At 37.8% G+C, this 11,989-nt stretch overlaps 2 long non-coding RNA genes across 2 annotated transcripts in view; one reads left to right on the top strand and one right to left on the bottom strand.

The window, feature by feature from the left end:
• LOC107561179 (uncharacterized) overlaps positions 1-11,989 on the bottom strand; it is an 88,223-nt gene that overhangs the window by 74,033 nt on the left and 2,201 nt on the right. The gene's annotated exons all lie outside the window — the stretch shown is intronic.
• LOC107561180 (uncharacterized) overlaps positions 1-11,989 on the top strand; it is a 17,668-nt gene that overhangs the window by 4,118 nt on the left and 1,561 nt on the right. The window contains exon 2 of the long non-coding RNA XR_001605819.1: positions 2,173-2,184. This is a non-coding gene — a long non-coding RNA (uncharacterized lncRNA). The remainder of the gene's footprint in view (positions 1-2,172; positions 2,185-11,989) is intronic.

The raw sequence follows: 11,989 nt of genomic DNA on the forward strand, positions 1-11,989 counted from the left end.
ATTTGTTAAATGTAAAAACAAAATATATATTGTGTGTTTGATTGGTCCAGACGCTACAAGTAAAAAAAAAAAAAGTCAAGCTGAGACCAACTGAGAAGAGAACAGAAGAGAACAGAACAGAACAGAATAGATGACTGGACAAGCGTCTTCCGTCCCTCTCTGAATGACAAGCGAGTCTGGACCGAACTCAAGTCCACTCCGCTGGAGTGCTGCGATCCCTCTTTTAGACTGAATTAATACACTCGCTCTTGTCAGATGGAGCCAAAACCCTGCTTTTAGAGCTGGAGGAAAATCAAGACGGTCATCACCATAACTCTGCAGAGGAGAAGCTACATCTGCATTATGAAGACCAGAGGACTTTACAGCGTTAGACACATTCAGTTGTCCACTGATTTTCTGATCCAGTGCAAACTATATTATCATCACACAGCTCTATATGTATACTCCTGTAAAGCAATATACACTATATAACAAATCTCAATTGTTGACTTATTTCTTTGCAAAATGTAACTATATTTTCGCACAGCTCTCTATATAAAGTTAGATGTATAAATATATCCAACTTTATCTGCATACATACAGTACAGTCACGTAAAGCTATATATAATATATATAGCAACTCTCAACTGCCAGATTTTTTTTGTCACAAAATTTAACTATATATATAAAGTTGTATATAAAATATGTCCAACTTTATCTTTATACATGCAGTATAACCACATAGGGTGACAAACAGTATATATTATATAGCATATCTCAATGGCTTGATTGCTTGTATCATCGCAAAATGTAACTATATTATCTCCCTGCTCTTTAAACAAAGTTGGATACATAAGTATGTCCAACTTTATTGACATAAATACAGTATACTCACATAGGATGATATATAGCATATCTCAAAGGATTAACTGCTTCACAAAATTACATTTTGTAATGTATCATCACAAAATATTATCTCCCAACTTGATGAGGCATAAAAATGTTAAGATATAAACATCAACATCATGATTTCCTGTAAAGCTGCTTTGAAACAATATGTATTGTGAAAAGCACTATACAAATAAATTTGACTTGAAATCTGACTTGACATTTTGCATACTTCAGTACTGTCTGCTAACAAGAGTCTGACCTAAAATCTCCTCACCGTCTCATCTGAGGCCACCAAGCCGAACGCGAGGCTATTTGAGGAGCACACGACTCTATTTCAGGTGCCCTCACACAATGCCTGTAATTAGCTCCTGTAGTAGTGTGTGTGTGTGTGTGTGTGTGTGTGTTTATGAGAAAGATCCCACCACCAGCTCTTTACACTGAACTACATGGGCCACGTAAACAAGGAGCTGCTAGCATCACGAAACAGACAATCACTTTCGCGTCTCATAATGCCTATTCTTCATGTCATTTCACTGGGGGTTGGTTTTCCAGCTAATGAAAATGGAGTATGATTACACACACGCAAAAAATTCTCTCTCTCTCTCTCTCTCTCAGCTATCCATTTAAATTCTACCCATCCAAACAGACTCGCGCATTAGTGTGGACTCACAGTAGTCGTTCTCTCTCGATCCTGCCAACTGCATCTCATCCAAACACAAGTGGGACACACCCAGGATGGCAAGACGGGCCAGACGTTGGCAACAAGACATCAAAATAAATAAAACAGATAACAAAGAGCGATCCAAACCACTACTTTAGCAATCTGTTGTTTAAATATTATAGCATGCATGACCTTAGAAACACCAAGGTCATGGGTTCGATTTCAAGAGATTGTAGGAATTGATAAAATCGTATACTTATTTGAATGCAATGTAAGTCACTTTGGATAAAAGAATCTGCCAAATGCATAACTATAAAAATGCACAGTAAATTATTTTTGTTGTTTTCACAGTATATTACTGTATTCTCAACAGTCCTCTTCTGTACAGTCTGCATACAGTATGCTACTGTGAATTTTCAGTGCATTCTGGGGGAAAAATAGCCTAATTTAAATGATTTAGATGAAAGCCCACAAGAGAGTAGGCTATGGCAGATTAAATTTAATTTTCGACTTATTAATTGCTTTATACGTTTTATTCTGATGTTGCTTGCAAGATATAAAGCTATGTTAGTTTCCATTAGAATATTTGAGCTAGTGCTCAATTTCTGAGTCAAGCTGTGCTAACTAGACTAAAATCTCAGCTTTCAAATGTTGTCACTTTTTAATAAACTCAAACAATAAACACAGTTTTGTGGCTCTTTAATGTGTCGTGACAGATCTCTGTAGCGCCTCAGTTCAAGCGGCATGTGAACCGATCCTTTCTTCAGCTTTACTAGTTAGAGCACGAAATAAACATGAATGAACATCAGAAGGTATCTTGTTTCAACTGCAGGAAGACGTCAATACACCATTTTTCAAGTTCAAGTCCACCGATGTATATCTACTCTCCTGTCTGGTTTGTTTGTCAGACAAAATGACAGATTCTGATTATGATTGGTCAGATCGCCTGTCAATCAAACTCTCGGCGAAGGGGAAATTACATTATATATACATCGTATTCTGTGTTTAAGTGATAAAAGCCAATAAAACATAAAATTACCTTAAGACTTTAGACTTAAATTAAAAAAAAAAAAAAGTGCTGCTTTTAGAGCCTATCTAGACAGCATTTGTGGTTTTGTTGATTACCACAGTAAATAATTTTGACTCGTTCCTCAGTTTTAAAAAAATAATCACGGTTACAGTAAATCACTTGAAATTGAAGTAAACAGGACTTAGCACTTTGAGGGCCTAAAAGTAGATATTTTAGGCTCACATTTTTGTTAAAAGCATTTAAAAGCACGCATGTGAACCGATCCTTTCTTCAGCTTTACTAGTTAGAGCACGAAATAAACATGAATGAACATCAGAAGGTATCTTGTTTCAACTGCAGGAAGACGTCAATACACCATTTTTCAAGTTCAAGTCCACCGATGTATAACTACTCTCCTGTCTGGTTTGTTTGTCAGACAAAATGACAGATTCTGCGTTATGATTGGTCAGATCGCCTGTCAATCAAACTCTCGGCGAAGGGGGAATTACATTATATATACATCGTATTCTGTGTTTAAGTGATAAAAGCCAATAAAACATAAAATTACCTTAAGACTTTAGACTTAAATTAAAAAAAAAAAAAAGTGCTGCTTTTAGAGCCTATCTAGACAGCATTTGTGGTTTTGTTGATTACCACAGAAAATAATTTTGACTCGTTCCTCAGTTTTAAAAAACTAATCACGGTTACAGTAAATCACTTGAAATTGAAGTAAACAGGACTTAGCACTTTGAGGGCCTAAAAGTAGATATTTTAGGCTCACATTTTTGTTAAAAGCATTTAAAAGCACATAAATATGTTTATTTAATTGTCTAAATCATCCTTTTTAGCGGCTGAATTCTAGGCAGATTAATTTCTGGTAATGTAATTCCTGTGAGTGCAATTTGCTTTCGGTAATCTTTCATGACGGTATCATAAGAAAATTACAGGGTTACTTTAAAGCATCATAGCGTAGATTGTAATACGTCTTGCATATGACTTTGAGACAAGATTAGTCAATTATTCTCCCATATAAGTCTCATGTTAACATGTATAATGCGAGTCTTAACGTTTATTTCCATTCTAAGTGCTTTACTGGATCCATGAAGCCAAACTGAAGAACAAATTACCAATGATATTCAGTGGTAAGCAACTGCAAATGCTGTCAACAGAGATTCATGTAGGGTGGAGGTAGATATCATACAACAATGTTTTTCTGCAAAGTCAGACCTCTCTTTCTCCTCCTTTCGCTGTCTGGCGTGCTCTCCTTTCCGTTTCTTGCTAATCACTTTGATGACTCTTAAATTGTAATCCAGATCGCTATAAATTACATTAATGGCCACTAGTGCCACTAATTTGTGCAACAATAAATATTGCCTCAGAAGATATGATTTCACAGAGTCGCCATGACTTGAATATTTGTCATCGGGCACTGGGGCGTTCGGGCCACTGTTTTGATTCAGTCCGACCCCAGGGTCGAAATTAGCATTAATCAATGAGACAGACGGACCTTTAATCGCTCATCAGACTACCGGATCAGATAGCGATGCTTTCCGGCGTTTTAAGGGGGACAAATTATGAACAATTACTCCATTAAACCTGCACTTAAACTTCTCATTTGAAAGACTTCAAGACTCGGTGTCCTTCAGTGAATCAATTGTGATGGCAAATGTTTAATAGAATAGAAAAAGTAAAACCTGGGACTCTGAAATATAACACGCTCACTCATAAGGTCACACGCTTCTCTCAGTTCGTGACGATAATTGAATTTTACTGCTGAAGAATGCGCCGTAAGAAGCATGGAAATGAACCATGGGTCCTTCGCACTTCATTCAAGGTCACGTCTGCACTCCCACATGCCAGTAAAATCAATCGCATGACCGGCCTGTGACAGAGAGTGCAACAAATAATTTCTAAAGAATCGTGAGCGAGCAGTCACGTTTAACTTTGATACATGCGGACATATTCATTAGCTGACAATTTTGGCATCTAATATTCATTATGATGAAGAGGTTCAAACTCACAATCAATTTCCTGTTTCTCATAAGAGCAGGGTAAGATCCAGCAGAGCTTAAAATCAATGCTCTTCCCTCTCACTTATCCTCTGTATAATAGCTCGGTACTGGTTTCCAATTACTCTCCCTTGTTGTCCGAGCTCAGATACTGTGAGTAATATTCTAAAGAACGACGGGTCAGAGGAGCGACTCTCCAAGGGCTCAGTGGCCATCTTCGACCTGGATTTTAGAAACTCCTGAAGCTGGAAGTAATACATCTAAGGGGCAACAATGGCTCTGTAACTCTTTGAATGGTGTTGAGACTTAATTATTACTATCTAGAGGTGTTTCGATCGAGAATGACTATGTGTTTTTGAACAAATCTTTTAAGTGAACAAATCATCCTTCCTTTGTAAAGTGCTTGACTGCTTTGGTGACCTTATCCTGCCTTCAAAAACTGATTGTAACACAAGTAAATAGTGTTATACTGCAGAATGAGCACAGATTGCATTGGCTGGACCAACCAAATGAATATATTCCTTCACTGAATGAATCAGAGTGAATTTAAAGCAGCTGTATGTAGTAGTTTTGTGTGTTTTTTGGACTTTGGAGTCCCCTACAGTTAAGTGGCATTCACTGTCGTTAATATATCACTGTCGTAATTGCAATGGATAGCTGTACACATGCATTTGTTGCTGCCGTAAAACAATCCACCCTTTTAGCGGGATTTCCTACACGTTCACCAAGCTCACTCCTCGCAAAACAGATGTTTCGGGAGGAACGTGAGAAAGCATCAGAAGCCATTCGGCTTATTAAAATTCAGTGTGCCATCAGAATAATTTTGGAACTGATATTTCAAGGTAAAAAACTTTGATACAATTGCTTTAAGTCTTTGACAAGCCACTCTTTAATGAATGAACTGAATAAATATGAACAAAACACGTTCGAGAACTAAAATTTGCTGACCGAACAAAAGGGGCTGTGTCGTTCGTTCAGTCCAGCATGGCACTAAAACGGTTTAATAGGTATTCAAATAGCAATTTCTGAATGTGTAAAAATGACTGATGAGCACACACAATTAAAATTACACTAATTGGCAGTAGCCTTTTGGGAATGCATTGCTTTGGTGCACAACTGGTTGCCCAACACTCTTAAAGAACATTATAATACAATTTTCATACTCGTGTAATTCATTTAAGCAGTCTATTGTTGTCTTTTTTCTATAGCAAGATAAAAAGCCAAGCTCAGCAGTCCCACAAAATGGGACAATAAACTATTGGAAATAATAATAGACTGACACTAAGACATTTTGGTTGTGAACAATTCGGTGTGGCCCAAAAAGTGGTCGAAAAACAAGTTTATCCATTGATGGCCATTCAAGACTTGCAATGAAAGCAGCATTTAAAGGGATAGTTCGCCCAAAAATGAAAATTACCTCATGATTAACTCACCCTCAAGCCATATGTGTATACGAATTTCTTCTTTCAGATGAATTTAATCAGAGTTCTATAAAAAAAAATGTCCAGGCTCTTCCAAGCTTTATAATGGCAGTGAATGGGGGTCAAGATTTTGAAGCCCAAAAAAGTGCATCCATCCATCATAAAAAGTACTCCACACGGCTCCGGGAGGGTTAATAAAGGCCTTTTGAAGCGAATCGATGCGTTAGTGCATGAAAAATATCCATCTTTAAAACTTTATAAACCATAATCTCTATACATCATAATCTCCATAATCCTTGGATCCATGTGGAGTACTTTTTATGATGGATATGTAAGGTCCATACACTTGGCCCATTGAAGGTATCCAGTGGTGGATGAAGGTTTCTTGCGTGTTCGTTCTTTTCAGCGAGCAGAGTTATTCAATTTAGGTTTAACTCAAATCTGACTCCATTTTAGTATCTAATCTGTCTCCATTTTAGTATGATCTCGAATTTAGGTTGAAAGGCAAATTGGTTGTTTGTCGGTCTCTAATTATTCTGACATTCGATTATTCTAGTTAACTCTTTACTTATATTTACTCGTTCATTAGGAATCTATGTCACTTAGGGTGCCTCACGGCGGCCGCTATGCGTGGGACCCACGATCACAAACTCGCCAGTTTGATCCTTAGCCAGAGGTTTGTGGCTAATACTATTTAATATGCTTTAAATAGTAGGTCTGTTTAGCCCCCTTCAGTTACCCATGTAATGCTCAAACATTAATCAGCGGTTCTGCTAGACCCTCTGTCTAGCCCCTGATAGTTAATATAACTACGTACAACTTAATTAATGCTGAAACAATATGCATGGTTAACGTAACTGAGTACAACTTAAACTAAGGTCAAGCGGTTAGTCAGAAACCCATAATCTCACCTGATGTGCCCCATGCTTCATCTAACCTGAGATTTAGTATGCACTTAACCCTGGACGCAGCTTTGTGGAAACATAGGCCTTCACTTAATCTACTTAATAATAATAACTTCAGAGTAATCAGAATGAATTCAAACGTAACAATTTATTAACAGTCAGGTAAATATGTATTATGCCAATTATCTACATAGCCAATTCAAAGATATCAAATCAATACAAGACATCAAATTCTCATAGACAAATCTAAGAGTAAAGGATTCATACCTGACTTTAGGAAAATACATAGTATTGAGTGTGTGGACACATTCCATGCTACGGGCTCTCTGATAACAGAATCGCCCCGACCCTCTTGCTGCAATCCTTTAAATACAAAACCAAGATAAAACATCCCCCAAGTGGAGGCATGTACAAACAATTGGAATTTACACTAACCCAGGTCCCAGAGGTTTGCACCTCAATGGGAACAGAAGGTAATTTGCATGGAATGACCCTCTACGGTAATCAAAGTATCTCTTAACTCTTAGGATCTGTATTATCTTTTAGTCTACTTTTGTAAGATTAAGACCATTGTACCACTCACCCTGAATATATTTCAAATGAAACCAAACATGACTATAAATCTTATTTGCATTCATATAGAACATTATACTATTGACCATTCTGAGTGAATCAAGTGGAGGGAGGAGATGAAAAGGAACTGATGCATATGTGAGAGAGGCGTTTCCTGCACCACCACTATGTGGGGTTTCTCCAAGATGCCCGTGTAAGTTTGTATTGTCTGTTTCTCAGGAGATCAAAGTATCTGAGTTTCGGAACTGATGCATATGTGAGAGACGTTTTCCCGCATTTTCTCTCAGTGAGATGTGGAAACAGATGTCTATATGTTAATGCACTGTGTGTGTATTGTCTGTCTCAGAAAGATCAAAGTGTCTGAGGTTCTGTAATTCTTACAGATGGATGCACTTTTTTGGGCTTCAAAATCTTGAAACCCATTCACTGCCATTATAAAGCTTGGAAGAGCCTGGACATTTTTAATATAACTCCGATTGTATTCATCTGAAAGAAGAAAGTTGTATACACCTAAGATGGCTTGAGGGTGAGTAAATCATGAGGTAATTTGGGTGAACTATCCCTTTAAACTGCAAAAAATAATTAAATTATACTACTGTAGATGTTCCACCAGTGCCAGAAGTTTTTGGAGGGTTCTCAACAGAATAAAATGTATTTTTCGATGTCTCTTCCATGACAATTATGGCTCCGGTTATTGGCTCCAAAAATGTGCGCTCATAAACAAAAATGGCAGCATTCAGGTCAATCTGAACTAAATGCATATTTAAACTCATTTACGCAACCTACTGAACAAATTAGAACAACCAAAACCAAATGGCTAAAACCAGAAGTCACTAGGATGAATCAAAATACCAATACTAATAATACTAATAAGGAGCCATTGTACAATCAGTAATGTTTCTAAATGGGCCTCAGATTCATTCAACAAACATTCACAACAATAGATCTTGGTTACAGATCTATGGTATTTAGTACCGAAATACACTTAAAATGTGTATTGTGGCAGCTTAATGAGAAAATTCTGTTGATTTGACACTGCAGTCGCTCAAGGTTTAAATACAGCCATTCAGCTCGAACAGTCTACAGAGGTGCAGGCAATTTGTCTCTTTTTATTTCTTTCTCTGTTTGTCTGTGTCTCTCCATCTCTCTCTCTTTCAGATCAACAGGATTGCATGAATAATACATAAACTGTCAATCATTTCAGCACATTATACTCCTGTCATCTTCTGAGCCTCGGTGACACATCCATATTTACACACATACACTTTTTTTACCGTTTGGTCCATTCCCTCACTTATCATCCGCAATCTGTCCACTTCTTCACTCAATACAATCACACACACACAAACCTATCCAGCATGAGGGGCCAGAAATGGACTTGATAAATGAAAACCAATTCTTGAACCTTACATTTAGTCACCCAGTCTTTAATATTTGGTTCATTCTTGTGAGTAGCTTCATATATCAATGACTTAAATCGATGAAACACACACAGAGAGATGTAATAATCAATAACGAGCCTTAAGTTTCTTAATTTTCTAAACTATTGATAAAGCCCTATGATAAGCAATCCACGACTCCCAAGCACTTTATATAAGAGGTTTGCTTGGTTTGAAACTCATATTAAAGTCACATTTGCATTGTCATCTGTATTTAATAAAAACGAGTCATTGAAGAAAGAGTAACAAGCATGAAAGTTAAATATGTCTCATAGAAGCAGTAGGAGAGGGGGTAAGGCTCCAGATTGTGTTTAACATCCCAACAGTCTGTTCGTGATTCGGTATTCGTTCCTCAAAACAAGTTATTTTATCTCATTATCCGTTTTAGATCCGTTTTAATCGAACACAATTAGCAGCTCATAAACCCACACTTGTGATCATTCATGTGACAACATTTGCAAAAGCATCTCTTTATCAATTAACTCAGAAAAATAATGACAGAGAAACACGTCGACTGTTAAAATAAAACAGCGAGAGACAAACTCGACCACGTGCTTCAACTTTAAAACGTGTGAAGAATTAAAAGCGTGTGGCTACACAACATCACCTGCCAAAACACTTCATCAATTAACTCCATCGATCAATTAAAACATCAACAAACACACTCCCCAACATGTAAAGGCTTTCGATTACCTGATTGAAGGTAAATCCTGATTGAGTGAGTGCAACTGCCCTGATAGCACACATAGGCCTACATAATGGAGATGTCTATTTGACGTTTGCATTTACATCTGCAAGACATATTTTTAGAGTGTTTGCTCATAAGCATTATGTCTATAGGACATTTCTTAACAGATGTCAAATAGACGTTTAGAAGATGTCTTTAAGATGTTTATGATTTAGAATGAATGTAAAACTGACATTTTAAAGACGTCTATCAGATGTTTGTACACAGCAGATGCTTTCCAGATGAAGCGATCTTTAACAGACATCTTGCAGACGTACGTGTGCTATCTGGGTGTGGACTGATTGTGTACTAGTGGTTGTTTGTTCGTGAAAGAATCAGCGTTTTAAACAACTCTTTTAAGTGAACAAATCGTTATCATTCAATTCGATGCTGCGCTTTCACTGGATCTCCCTTTGGAAACATGTGCATGCTTTCCTGACTATAGCACAAACCAATAGCATTCGAGCACATTCTCTAAAGGAGAATTTCATTGGTTGAACATGCTGAAAGAATACGCCTCCTTCACTACACGAGTCAACAAGACTGAGCAAAAGAACCACTGAATAAACATCTAATTTGTAAACTAACTGAATGAACTTGGAGGTGGCAATGAAAAAATTGATGAACACTGTTTATGGAGTTTCGTAGTATTCCAGATAAGCAAAGTTTAATAAAATACAACAAGGCTTGTTTCGGTATACTTGCTCGAGTGAATGACAATGACTTACTAGCTCCATAACACACAAAAGATTTGGTTGTCGCCACCTGCAGGCATAACCATGTAGAAAGGCCACTGAATGATTCGATGAACAAATCGTTAATAGATTAAAAAGATTTGAATCACTGAGATGCATTGTCCCAGCCATTAGTGGGTAGATGTTTTGCTAACCTTGGGTGTGTTTCCCAAAAGCAACTATGGTCGCAAGTTCCATTGTTACCAATAGTTCAATGGAACTTGCGACCATAGTTAGCTAACGATGCTTTTGGGAAATGCACCCCTTCTCGAGATGAGAAAGAAGCTTAACCTGAATGAACCTTCTCATGGGAATTGTTCATAAATGGACTAAATGACACCTCATTTGTAAACAAACCAAAAGAAATTAGACGTGACATTGAACAAAAAGAACAAATTGAGTATTTAAAAAATCATTATGATGCTTAAACACTATTTATTGAGCTTCTTAGTAGATTTGCAGAAAAAAAGTGTAGTAAGACTTTTTCGAGCAAAACGATGGCGTCTGATTTCGCTCCCCTAGTGACGTGGCAAAGGGATCTCATTATAATATTACCGCCCCTTAATCTGCACTTCCACCCACGGCACCGCCATTGTGTTTTCGCAAGCCACAAAGGTGTACCAGCTCTAATGCCATGGCGAAAGTTTGAGCAAAACATGCAAACTGTTCTGTCTTTGGCAGAACACTGAACATTGCTGCTGCCACACAGATCTAATATAAAAATACAATTTATTTCCCAGCTGTTTAACTTCACAGACATAACCGACTGTTTTTGTAACTTGTGTGTTTTTAACGTAAACTTGTGTTACTCACATGCTTTGACAGCCGCTTTCTGTCCGTGTGCTTCGGATGTGTGCACTCAGAAAAATGTATATCAGCAGTTTAAACTAATATGGTTTAAAGGGGTCATATGATGCTGCTAAAAAGAACAACATTATTGTGTATTTGGTGTAATGAAATGTGTTTATGCGGTTTAAAGTTCAAAAAACACATTATTTTCCACATACTGTACATTATTGTTTCTCCTCTATGCCCCGCCTTTTTGAAATGCATAAATTTTTACAAAGCTCATCGGTCTGAAAAAGCGAGGTGTGCTGTGATTGGCCAGCTGTCCAGTGCGTTGTGATTGGCCGAATACCTCAAGCGTGTGACAGAAATGTTACGCCCCTCACATACTGTTGATGCCGTGTCCGGCCGGAGCGACAAGACATAAACATGAAAACCCATTATAAACGAGGCATTTGTTGCATCCAGTGGGGATATAATTACTGATTATAATGACTTATACTGTCTTTTTACGCGTTGCATTGCATCGCGCCGCGTAAACATAAAACTCTGTCTGCATTTGTGATCGGAGAAATGACAAACAACAAGTGCTACTCTACTGCCCAAAACTCGCGTTTGAATCATCAGTGGCAATGAAAAACACAGCGGCCTAGCGTGAGGGGAAGCCCCGGCTTAGCGTGCGCAGATTCCGGGATAGAGTGAGGTGAGGCGGGCTGGACTCTGCTTTGTCCACGGTGAAAGTTGATGTATTTCCTCAGCGACCAGCACGGATCAGCTCTAGGCATGATGAAGCGGATATTGTCCTCTTTTGGAAGACCAAACAAAGTAGTTTCGCTTTCACAACGAAAAACACAG

The sequence above is a fragment of the Sinocyclocheilus grahami genome, unplaced genomic scaffold (assembly GCF_001515645.1).
Source record: "Sinocyclocheilus grahami isolate Dianchi unplaced genomic scaffold, SAMN03320097.WGS_v1.1 scaffold759.1, whole genome shotgun sequence".
NCBI lineage: Eukaryota > Metazoa > Chordata > Actinopteri > Cypriniformes > Cyprinidae > Sinocyclocheilus > Sinocyclocheilus grahami.